The following is a 12619-nucleotide window of genomic DNA, read 5'->3' on the forward strand; positions in this document are numbered from 1 at the left end:
GAAATGCAGAACTACTTAGATACCGTAATAACAGAAATCATCAGTTATTTTGACAATCAAATCAATTGACCCTTAACACACTGATTCACAGTCTGCCCAAATCCAAAAACTGAGTTCAACCTGAGTCTTATTTCTGGTTCTAATTACCACAGCTTTAAAACTATTCCAAATATTGTGACTGGGTTGATAAACCAACATTATCAAGCATCCTATTGTTAACATACATTCCAATAAACATCTGACCCTAGCATCTAATAGTATTTGATAAGGTCATCGGGGTATTCTTTCCTTTTGATAAACTTTAGAAGTGAAATGTAGGGTGTGCATCCATGTATGAGGATGATTGCATTTATCAATTTAATGAACTTGGACAGCAGCAATTCAAGACTATTAGAGCAATTGCTAATTTGATGCATTAAATGATACCAATATCCTTACCAATTAACTTGGAAAAATTATGTTGAGATTTTTTAATGTTCAAAATTTCATTTTACTTGTCTTCACTAAATCAGGATACAGAAGAGTTGTAAAATAACCTGCATTCTGGTTGATGTCAGGGATTAACCTATCAAATGGTCTGTTGAGTCGAGTTTTTATCGTCTGGCACACGGTAGTGTGGGTAGACATTCCTAGGATCATAAAATGAAACAATAAACAAAGAAAAAGTTGTATTTCCTAATAGTCTCTTGAAACATCGAAGCTGATTGTTTTTTCCTAAAATTTCAGAAATTTAAGTATTATAACTGTTTTCCCATGAATACTAAATTAGAGAAAATATGAAAATTTGGCACTGCTATTTCAAGAAATTAAATTCCTATTTAAATCGAATTATGATAAAAGCAAGCCTACGTCTAATAATTCACGATATTACTGTTATGGAAATTCTATATAAAATAGGTTGCGAGGCAACAAAACATATAAGTCCATACACATAAATCAGCTGAGCAGTCCGTACAGGTTGTTGCCGTATGGTTCTTTAGTACATGAAGATTACCAAAATACTAAACAGTTATCAATGACAACAACTCATGATGTAATGAAATGACCGGAAGTCAGTAAAATTGAATAGGATTCTTCTTTGCGTTATCAGATGATAACTTTAGCAACTATAGTCTCCAGAATAATTTTCCAGGGTAATAACTCTGAAAGTAATAATTAGAATCAATAGGATTCTGCATCTCAAGAAATCAAACATTAAGTATTAACTTAAAGTCAATCAGGTGAAAACTTTAATCTCTTTAAGAGTGTCTGCGAGGAAATGTGTACAGGCAGACAGGAGCATATAATAATGATGTTACCACAATATTTGTTGTGTAGGATCCTTCAATATTTGATCATCCTGCTGTAAATCAGTGGAATCCTGTTCAACATAAGAATAAAGCATGGGATTTCATCCTTGTAATCTAGACAATTGCTAGTAGAGATGGGATGAGGAATAATGATATCCCACACATTGTCAGTGCCGCCATTGTTTGACTTGGTACCTTACTTCTTTTTAGTTATAAAATAGGTTCAATATAAAAACAACCAGTAACCAAATGAATACATCAGCAATCAGATTATATATAGTCGAACAGTGAGATTTAAATCATTGTATATGATCATGTATTTTGGGCTGATTTATGTTCACCTTAGATATTTTTTCCAGTAGATGAATGATTCTAATATACAACTTCTGTACTCCATCAAACTATCTCTATGGAATTTAACTTGGTCAGAAACTATTGTAAGTGATATTTCGATGTCCTGGTCATCTCAAGTTCTATGTCTATCATATTTTCTTACATACTTGTTACTTTTAACACCTGGACAATTATCATTGCTACAAGGTCCAGATTTCATACCAGTCTACAAATACAAATATTGGTAAGGCGTGAGACAATCATGGAAAACTAAGGTGAGCAAAATGCAGGAACTATGGGGAATGAGGGGAATCATGGGGAATGCAAGTAATCATAAGAAAGGAAGAGGATCATGTGAAGGATGGGGATCATGGGAAAGAATGGGAAATCAAGATGCAAAAGGAATAATGAAGAGTCAGTGATATTGTGGACAAATTAAGAGATCACCAGGATCTAGGGGAACCATGAAAAACTAGGAAGATCATGCATAGCAACAGAGATCATGGAGAGAGTTGAACAAAGCCATAGAAAGTCATGGTAAAAGAAGCGAGGAGATCATTGAGACGATCAAAAAGCAAGTAATAAAGGGAATACTGGACAGTCAATAGAATCATCTGGAATCAATTATACAATAAGGAGAAAGTAAAAATTGATAAAACTGTTTTATTTTAAGTGTGGAGGGTAATTAGTTATAAAGAAAATAGGTCTGGCAGAAATAATAAATAAAATTTTTAATAGAGAATTATAAATCATTATATCCTTTGTCAACTTGACTTTTGTATGATTATGATTAGGACTCCACATGTAAATCAATCAAGCACAACAACTGTATTTGAACATGTCCACAAATTCACAAATCATTGTCTCTAAAATGATTAATAATGCTATTCCAATGGAATGAACTGAATTTGATACCTTACAATTATTCCATTGTTTAAAGTAAATTGTGTGACAGTAAAAAGGATTTATAGACAAACCACAGCTTACAATGGAAACATAAAATTTCAAATCAGGAGGAATTTAACTAACATTTGAATTAACAAAAACTTTGAAATTATAGAATAAATTAATATATCAAATCAAAGCAGTTTATCTGGTAAAAAATTTCACTCACAGTTGAATCTATAATTTTATTTTACTCATTTGTTCAATTGTCCAATTTAATTAAGGTGGAGAGAAAGAATAAATCAGGTTGAACAGCATGTGCAGACTTTTTACAGCATACAAATTGGATAGAAAGAGAAGAAACATTCAATTCATTTGCAGAACTCTTAAAGAACAAGCCTATCACTATTGCAGATAATGCGAGGTAATCTCTAAAAAGTTGGTTTGTAGCAGCTTTTAAAGAAATTAAGATGTTGGCTATCAATAATAAAGGTAACCGCTCATCGCTATGCAAACAGTTGGTTGAAAACTACATACTATGACAATCACAGACGTATCAGAAAATATACAAATATTACTACTCAAGATAAAAGTGATCTTTATCAACCTTAGCGATGACCCCGCAAAAATGTACCGACCATGTAGCATTAACTTATTTCTTAGTTAATGAAGAACAGTTTTAGCCACTCGCTTTCCTAATCCTCTGCTGTATGGAAAACATCCCTTTGTAAAAATACATTTATCAGTTGCTACTCCAATTTCTCTCTGACATCCCTGAAGAAGTAGACGTCTTTTTTCCATCACATTATTTGATTAAAATTGTTATGGTGGTCAATCTAACACATGCATATTGACTAAGATATATTGGTTTGGCTGGTAAAGTGTTAGAACATAATATTACAGATATATATTACAGTCTCGACACCATATTTCTTCTATATAGATATTTTACAGAGAAAAATAAAAGATGATTTTAAAAACAGTTTTTTGTGGGATACAGTTGAAAGCCTTTAGAATATTATTAATCATAACTTATTTTCAACATGGCAGATTGATGAGTTGTGTTAGCTTCATAATTATTAGACATTCTACCATCTTGAAAACAGCCTATCCCACAAAAATACAGAATAATATGTTTCACTTTTGGTAATCAAGTTACCGGTTTAAAGAATCACCACATTCTGCAGCCTAGAATTAAGTGAACAGATTATATTTAGAATTTGTCCATTAAAGGTAGATTCTTATTATTTGAGTTTTCCAGTTCATAAGAAATATATTTTCAGACAAAAATAGGTTAATGAGATGCAATAGATGGCCTAATTAACCTCAAAGGAACAGAACTTTAACCATTATTTTTGTAAAGATAGTAAAACCCTTATGTCAGTACATCTTCCAAATAATTTTTTTAAAGGAGAGCTAGATGACCAAAACTTCCACCATGTTTGTTATTACATCATCATATACTATTTAAACAAAATGATTATTTTTATCATGTTTCTTTAAAAATAAAAAATTCAGTAAAGAATTTTGGGGGATTGTCCTGGCATCAATGATGTAAATATAAACCCACACAATATAATCAAAATCTCTTAATCTTCACGTATATACTTCATCTAACAAAATAACATGATGATCTCATCCAGCAGAAATGGTTGCATAGTGTTAATTTACCCATCATGGTCTAACCATTTCAACACATATTCATGCTCAAATATTCTGAAAATCTTCAAGGAGAAAAGAAAAACCTCGAAACACACAGAGATAAGAGACTAAAGATAAAAAACATTTACACTGCAGCCGGCTATTGTATATGGCGGCCAGATGTTAGGTAAATCTTTCAATATAAATAAATTTAAAAAGGACAATGTGAAATGCGATCGCATGATTCAACGCTAAAAGTTTTAACTGATGTGTTATTCGTTTAAATCTTAGCATCTGTTCTTTGTAATGGTGTAATTTACATTACAACAGACAAGCAAGGTGCCAATGTCAGGAAACCTAATTGTGCGATTTTGCATTTATTTTAATCCTAATCTAATCTTGTTTCTTAAATTTAAAACATCTCTAGTTTCTTACACAATAAACAATAAACTGGAGAGAAATTTCTATAAAGAGAACTTTCACTTATAATCCTTGAGTGGCACTTTCACTTAAGGTTAAATATTATTTAACACCCATAAGAAGTTAAAGGAGGTGGTCCATTTATTTATGTTTCTGTATTCTGTATTCTAACAATAGATACACAGCTATGACAGTAACTGGAATCAACTAAATTCTTAAGTGCCCACCCTGAATTAAATATAATACCATTGTGATGTCACTAATATCCTATGAACTAGTACAAGTAATTGCACTTATTAAAGAGTAAATGCATGATGACCAGTTATCTTAGAAAACAAAATAAAAAACCTTTTACTAATTCACTCAAAACATGATCATTTCAAAACTCAGGGATGTCATGTTTAAGGATCTAGTGGCCTTGAAGAAATCAATAACCCATTCTTTAATTAAGGCAAGAGCTTAGAAATTCTAAATGTTGATTTGAGTAGCTATCATCATGAAACATGTCAAAAAACAGGTGGACTATCTACATGTACATTGAAATTGTAAACCACATGGATTTCCATATTGGCACATCTTTATCCAGAAACAAAGTTAGAAATTTACATGTAGTAAAGTAGCTGTATAAACATTGACTTGATAAAAGACATACCAGTAACAAAATGATGCATTCATTCAAATAATTTGAGCTATGCCAATTCTAACACCAAAAATTGAAATAAAAAAACAAAGAATGAATAGTTAATATACAAAATGTCCCTTTACTTTTGTGTAGATTTATAGTCTCTTGTATAAAAACATTCTCACACACGCGGTAATTTATCAAAATTTTAAAACCTGAAGTGATGTATATTTAGGGAGATGTCGGTAAGTTATTGGTAGTGCCACTATTTTAACAGACAGATTTAAACCTCAATTAATTTAAAATACCACCATGAGATATGTGGAAGAATGCAATGGTTGGCTTGGTATTATGATATTACACCAAAACTAGAGATGACTGCCAGTATTTTATGGGTAATAAAATGTCACAAGCGATAAACCTGGGTATATATTGAAATATATTTGAAAATAATACTTCTGCATTGGCACTTGTTTCTACATGAGTTTCAGTGTTACAAACAATTAACTTGATGCTTTTTATTACAAAGACAACATACAGAGATCTTATTGAAATTTTCTAGTGGCAATGATCTAGCAAGTCCCTTTGATATTTTCTTCATGTTTTTTTTTTATTCATTTCTGATTTCTCGACAAAATAATCTAAGAGAGTACTTCTGTCATAGTTCGACCCCTCAAACACTTTTTGTAATATCGAGAGGGAGCCATGGTGGCTAGGTGGGTAAGGCGCTGGCTCGCTAGCCTGCAGGTCGGGTGTTCGATCCCTGCATTGGCCGAGAAAGTTCATCCCCCTCATAGCACACTGTATGGCGTATGCCTGTCTTCATTAGCCCAGTATAGGAGCAGAACAGTAGGACGTTAAACCCCATTTCATTTCTGTAATATCGAGATACACGCTAACCCTTAGATGAATCGAAGAAATACAACTAACTCTGAGGAGTATAAATTTGAACAAGTAGTTGCCATGCAAGATACATGTACGCCCACATTTTGTAAGAGATTGACAGAGAACAACCTAAAAACGTGATTTTTTGTAGAATCAGGGGCCATAATCCAGAATGTGACTGTTTAACATGCGTAGAAAATTGGATCAAAATTGTGACCTCTAGAGGTTCCACAACCTTATTATTACATGCTTAATGTACTATTTGTGTAAAGGGAAGCAGCCATTTTGTCAATCAGTCTTGGTCTGATTTTCACAAAATTCAAACTCAACCGTAATTATGGTTTAAGTTATGTGATGTATTTGAACTGTTTAAAAAATCAAATAAAAAATTGTGGTCAGATATGCGACAGGGACCGAGATCTTTGGGTTACAAACCTACATTTTAAGTTTCATCAAAATCAGATAAAAATTGTGACCACAAGCTAAAAACGTGATTTTTTCGCACAATCAGGGGCCATAATCCATAAAGTTAAGGTCCGATACATGCCAATACAAGATCTTTGGGATATTAAACTATATTTTAAGTTTTGTCAAAATTGGATAAAGTTTGTGACCTGCAGAATGTGAACGGACGGACGGATAGAGGCGACGGCATAATACATCCACATAGATATCTATTATAGAATCAGTCCAACTTCCTAAATATGCCACTGCTACTTGATACTAAAAGTGCCCCCAATCTTTGCAAGTTGTGGGTTTCTGCAGCTACATTTGACTAGACCATCGATCTATTTGGATTACGATATGGAAAAAATAAGAATCAATATGACTTGCGGTAACTAAAATATCGCACACTCTACTAAAATAAAGATACCATGCTTAATTTGAAGCAGATACTCAATAAGCGATGAACAAAATTCATAAAATAAAAGAAGAAAGAGTTGAAAGAGTTATAGTTATTCCCCTTTATAACTTATAATCCCAGATAAATGTTTTTATAGCATTTTTATTGGTGCAAACTCTCTTATAAATCTTTTACGAAGCACTGCTTCAGTATTTCAGTGACTTAGTCGCTCGGACCTTTTAAATTCATAAGTCTGCTACACACGCAGGAATAATCACATAACATTAAATATTTTGAAAAATTACAAAATATTATGTTTAAAATATTAAAGTGATATTTATGTTTAAATTTCAACCAATAAATTGGCCGAAAGTAGATTATGAATTATTGTTTTAAATGAAATCCAAGACTAATATTAATTGCAAATATATTATGGTACATCTTCATGGGGATAACTGAATTTTTATAAAATACATTGAAGTGGTAAATTTTCAATGGATGAACAACTCTTGGTAAAATGTCTTATTAAAGGCTCAATACCACTCTTGTCGTAACTGAATAATGTGTCCCAATCTTTATTCTGGTCAACAAATTGTACTATTTTACAGTATTCCAGTTAATTGATGATACAAATTTCATCTTAACACACCTAATTTAAAAAATTGGAAAAATTCAACTAAATGATTTGAAAAGCCTAACGTAAACCTTTTCAAATGTGACTTGGATTTAAAAATATTTTCGAACCCTCTGGACAAGTAAAATAGGATGTAATGGATAATTTACACAACAGGTAGGACACTTAAACATCTAAAACTTAGAATAAGGCTAATAATATTTAATGGAGCTGTCAAGCCAGCAAGAGTGTTATTGTCCCTTTAACAAGCAATGGATGAATCAAGTATCCATTGCCTAGTGATTGGTGTGTTATTTTGTTTATTTGATTATGTTTCATATGCAGGGAATGACGTCTGCTACATGTATGTAAGAAAGAGGTTGTTAAAATAATCGAGCCTTCACCAAGTAGTCACTTGAGAGGATATTAGGTCTGTTATCCGATTCTGGATGAGAGAATGGAGAATATTTTGTCTGGAGATGCAAAACGTTCTGAATGGAGTTGAAAAAAATATTAATCAATGAGTAGACCAACCATTGTAGATTAGGCTGACCATTCAGGTATGATGAGATGTACTCAGTTTTATCCATGATGTCATGCACATCACAAGTTCCATCTACACCACAGCTTATCTTGGTAACTCTTGACACCCTTTCTTATCACAGCTTGTGATCAGAACCCTATGAGAAGAGCCGTTCAGAATCTATAGGCCAACATACTTGTCATTTAGAAATATGAATGCCACAGTCCTGGCAAATAGGCATGAACAATGAACATATTTTTTTTATATCTGCTACCATTATCTACTGATGGTATTAGAATACCAGATGGATAATTCTGACAAGTTGATGTGTGGGATGAAGAGTCAGTGAAAACAGGTCAAACTGTAATCCACTCTGGACCAAAAATGGACCACACTTGAAGTTAAAACTGTGCATGTCCCTGATTTTGTCAGTACCAGTACATGTAGTGACAGTAACCACATTTCCTACATGACTTTGACCATAGCAACTTTTCTGTTAAGAGTTCCGCCAACACATCAGGCACTGACAGTGTAAATTGATTTTACCACAGTGAGTTTATGACTGGGTAAGGAACGCTATATCAGAATAGCACGCTATATCGTTATGGTGGGCTTGAGGCCCATTGTGAATAATGCTTTATATACTGGGGTACATACATTTATTTGATAAATTCATAATATACCTATTCATTTCAATGTCAGCTTCTCTAGGAGAAATACATTTGAAAGTTGATAGTACCAGTAATATTTCACCATTGTTCACAATGAATTTAAATAATTTCCCCCTCATTACCAAGGAGAATGTAATGTACCAACAGGTTTATTTTCATATCAGAAAGAAAATGTCATTTATCAATATAATTGATGGCTATCATGAAAACTTTGACAGATCAAAGGATGGTTCCAATGAAATAAAAGTGCCTCAGATTACATTTAAAATCATTAAGAGTCAGAAAGAGCAATATGTTTATCCATAATTTCAGGGACTTGCTTGGTGGGTGGAGTAAAAAACACTCATACCCTATGATTTTAAAGGGGCAATGTAAAATTTATGAATGACAAATGCCACCATATTAGACAGCTGCTAGATTTTAATGCAAAACATTTTATGTAAATTCACAACCATGACATGATAAAAAGGTTAGAAAAAGCCAAACTTAAAATTCAAAAGTTTGAGTTTTCAAGCTAGGTCTATCATTCTAATATGAAAGCTGTAAAATGTTATACTGCCTGTACATGTATCTGTATATCAAAACTTTCCCTTGTTTGATCCTATCATAATGTTTCGAACGATTTCAGAATCTGTCCACCATTTTTTTCTAACAGCTGGACTAAACCTGATCACATAGTCATATCTATAAATGCACATACAATTATAATGGGAGTGCTATTTAGCCTCATCTATTCCAATATCCAGCATGCAATTAACATTTTACATCACTAAACAAAGACATATTTCATATCCCAGAAATATTCTCTTTTTTAACATTTTCAGTTTGGTTTTGTAGCATACTGTACACTCAGACAGAGATAGATCACAATCAAATTACAAATGTTTTTTAGTTCTTTTCTACTTGTCATTTGAAAACTTCCAAAAATCCTGTTAAAGCTTTTAAGCATTGGAGATTTTAGCAGATTCTTGATGGAGTCATTAGATAAATAAAAATAAATAATATATAGTCTACTAAACTGTCTACTTTAATCTAACTGCCATATGGCGATGTTCTGGCTAACCTCTTAAAACTATCTTTTTTAAAATAAGGTCCTTGAACTTTCAAAACAGACTTTTCTTATAAAAATATGAATATACATATATATCATAATAAAGTATGGCAAATCTTACAAGTTCAAGTGGAAAGAGCCCTGTCCTCCTTCACTACAATGTTCTGGTTTGGAATCTCTGCATGGACCAGGAGGAACCTTTCAAGCCTGATTGTCACTGATCAGGTGTAATGTCTACTGGGTTGTGCCTAGTCATCTGGAAGGAACAAAAAACCAAGGTCTACCTGTGTACCGGTGCTCATTTGTGTGCACATACAAGAACTCTTGGCAGTACGAATCCCACAAACGACCTTCACATGCATAACAACTAAAATGAAAATTACCATATGCAAGTCTCAAAATGACAAAAATATTGTGTTGATGAGACATTCATTCTATTCCATTGTTCTACACCAACCTCTCACTCAAACTTGTCAGACCAACTGTAGCTACTTGAAAAATGTTAAATTCTGTCTTTTAAAGACAAATTAATGGAAATGACAGTGACCCATTAAATTCTCTCCTTCAATGTATGATACATTCAGCAATAGCATACAATTGTAAAAGAAAAATTGCCAGTTTTTATACTTTTCACTTTTTAAAACATTCAGGCATTTAGAACATACAGGTTTTAACAGCATTTTAGAACATACAGACATAATCTGCATTTTATAATAGAACAAGCAGAATTAAACTCCATTTCAGAACAGACAGACATAAAATGGTTTATGTAAGTTCCTGGTAAATTCATTCAAATTATCTGTGTGTAAAAGTATTAATATAAAACTACAACAGAAATGGAAACAATGTAAACTTAAAAATAAATAAGATGTTCTTGAAAAGGTAAGCATATCCTTCTATAGAGACTGAATAATTCTACATTCTGTTAAGCATAGGTGTGCATCAATCATAATGACCAAAAAACAACTTTTCTTTGATACAATAGCACAAAGAAGATCAAAACATAAGAAATATTTGATATATGGTAGAAACCAAAATATTTTCTAACCTCTAATGACCTCTGACCTTAACCCTTTAAAGTATGGAATATCAAGAAAAGAGGGTAGAATCATTTATAAAAGAAATAACAGTTGTATTTTTTTTTATTCCATTCTACATCTTTGTCAGGAATCTAGCAAGACATCATTAACCTTTGAGGTCATATATAGGCAGACATCAGTCTGAATTTTTAACTAAGCTTGAACTTAAGTTTGCTTGTCTTATTAAACCTAAACTCTCATCATATTTAGCCCAAGCACTCCGATCACACACACCCCCACCCCACCCCCCACCCCCACTCCGCCAAAAAATATGTCCATTCATATTGGGATAGCATTGCAGACATTATCTAATGTGCTTTTATGAAAATTCCACTGTCTGAAAATTTGTTTAAAATATCCTGACTTATACAGACAGAAAGTATTTTTGAGGAACCATCTGAAGAAGTTGGAAGATTACTTACTCATCAGAACACCATAATATTTATTCTCGACAACCTCAAAGTTAAAATTTAAAAGCTGCAAAAACATTTCTGTTTTCAAAACCTTTAAGGTTATTGCACAAAACATCAATGCTATTTATTCCTAACAAACTGCTAGAAAAATATATTTCAAAAGCATAACATTGTAGATGTTTTGTTGAAGGAAAATAAAACTTAAATATGCCCCCAAAAATATGTAAGCACTTACATGTACTGGGGCAGAAAAATGTTATAGAAATTCAAACCAGACTAAGGAATTACCAGTAAAGCAAAAGTAAATACTATTTATCAAATTATCAAAATCATGGCATACAGCCAACATAAATAAGGTTAGGAATATATAACACATATTAAAATACCTACTATTTCATGTAAAAAGAGTTAAATGTGCCCTTACCGTTAAATATAAACGCCCCCTTGTGACGACTAACAATGGACAACTTTTAACTTTGTTGAAATTTAATATGGAGAGCCGTAACAATAGTAATAATCAAAAGTCGACAGAAATGTGTGCTGTGTTTATTTGTCTCCCAGCAGAACCGACAATGTCTTTTTTCTAGTTATTCATTGTTCGCTACAAGCGTAACTGACATGGCAGTTCAATTTTTTACGATGACACTTTATTGTCATTCCACCCCATTTCGTGTTCAATTATACAGCCTGCTGACTTTGAAGAAAGAAATTGATTAATTAAACGAAGAGGTTTTTTTGTTATATTACCTGTTGTGTGCTGATTGGTGATGATATCATTAAGGGCTTCAATCTCTCCTGAATTTTGGAATTAATTCGCCGGATTAAGTACTCTGCATTCTGATTTAAATTGCTCGAGGATCAATTACCATTGGAAAGTTGGGTTTAAAAGTATTTGGTATCCAATATCCTTGAAGATTTCACAATTTTGACCGACTTCCACCTCGCACCACAAACTTTTTCATAACACATTCACTGTTTGCGGAAATTCGGTTCTTTAATGAATTTAGGAATTCCGAAGTTGGCACAAGTTTTTTTCTATGTGTTAATTCCTACTCGAAGAAATAATATAGTCATAGTTAAAACGTAGTTGAAAGAAGAGGGTTGATTCATATCAACACACCACTCACGGCACAAAAATGAACATCACTGACTGGGGTATCCGAAATAAGAACTTCTCAGACTTTGCAGTGCTAAAAATAAACTCCTTTCTGCAGTTAGAAACCAAATATTTTCACTCAAAGCTTCATCTGTTTTTCCCAGGTCTTAAAATAATGTTCCTACAAAACAGAAATAAACTTTAGTAAACATTATGAATAAGTTAAAAGTTGATTCCAAAACAGTCACTGTGCC

The 12619-nt window shown here is 32.5% G+C and overlaps 1 protein-coding gene across 3 annotated transcripts in view; it reads right to left on the reverse strand.

Annotated features, from left to right (window-relative positions):
- The window catches only part of LOC126829260 (kin of IRRE-like protein 1), a 69039-nt gene that overhangs the window by 34836 nt on the left and 21584 nt on the right, over positions 1–12619 (reverse strand). For 2 of the 3 annotated variants that reach the window (XM_050559017.2, XM_050559018.2), the window contains exon 2: positions 12017–12546. The gene's annotated coding sequence lies outside the window, so the exon portion shown is untranslated. Of the gene's footprint in view, positions 1–11693; positions 11708–12016; positions 12547–12619 lie in introns of those variants that run through there. The other variant, XM_050559020.2, reaches the window with a different exon arrangement.

Source organism: Patella vulgata, chromosome 8, assembly GCF_932274485.2.
Source record: "Patella vulgata chromosome 8, xgPatVulg1.2, whole genome shotgun sequence".
Classification (NCBI taxonomy): Eukaryota; Metazoa; Mollusca; class Gastropoda; family Patellidae; genus Patella; species Patella vulgata.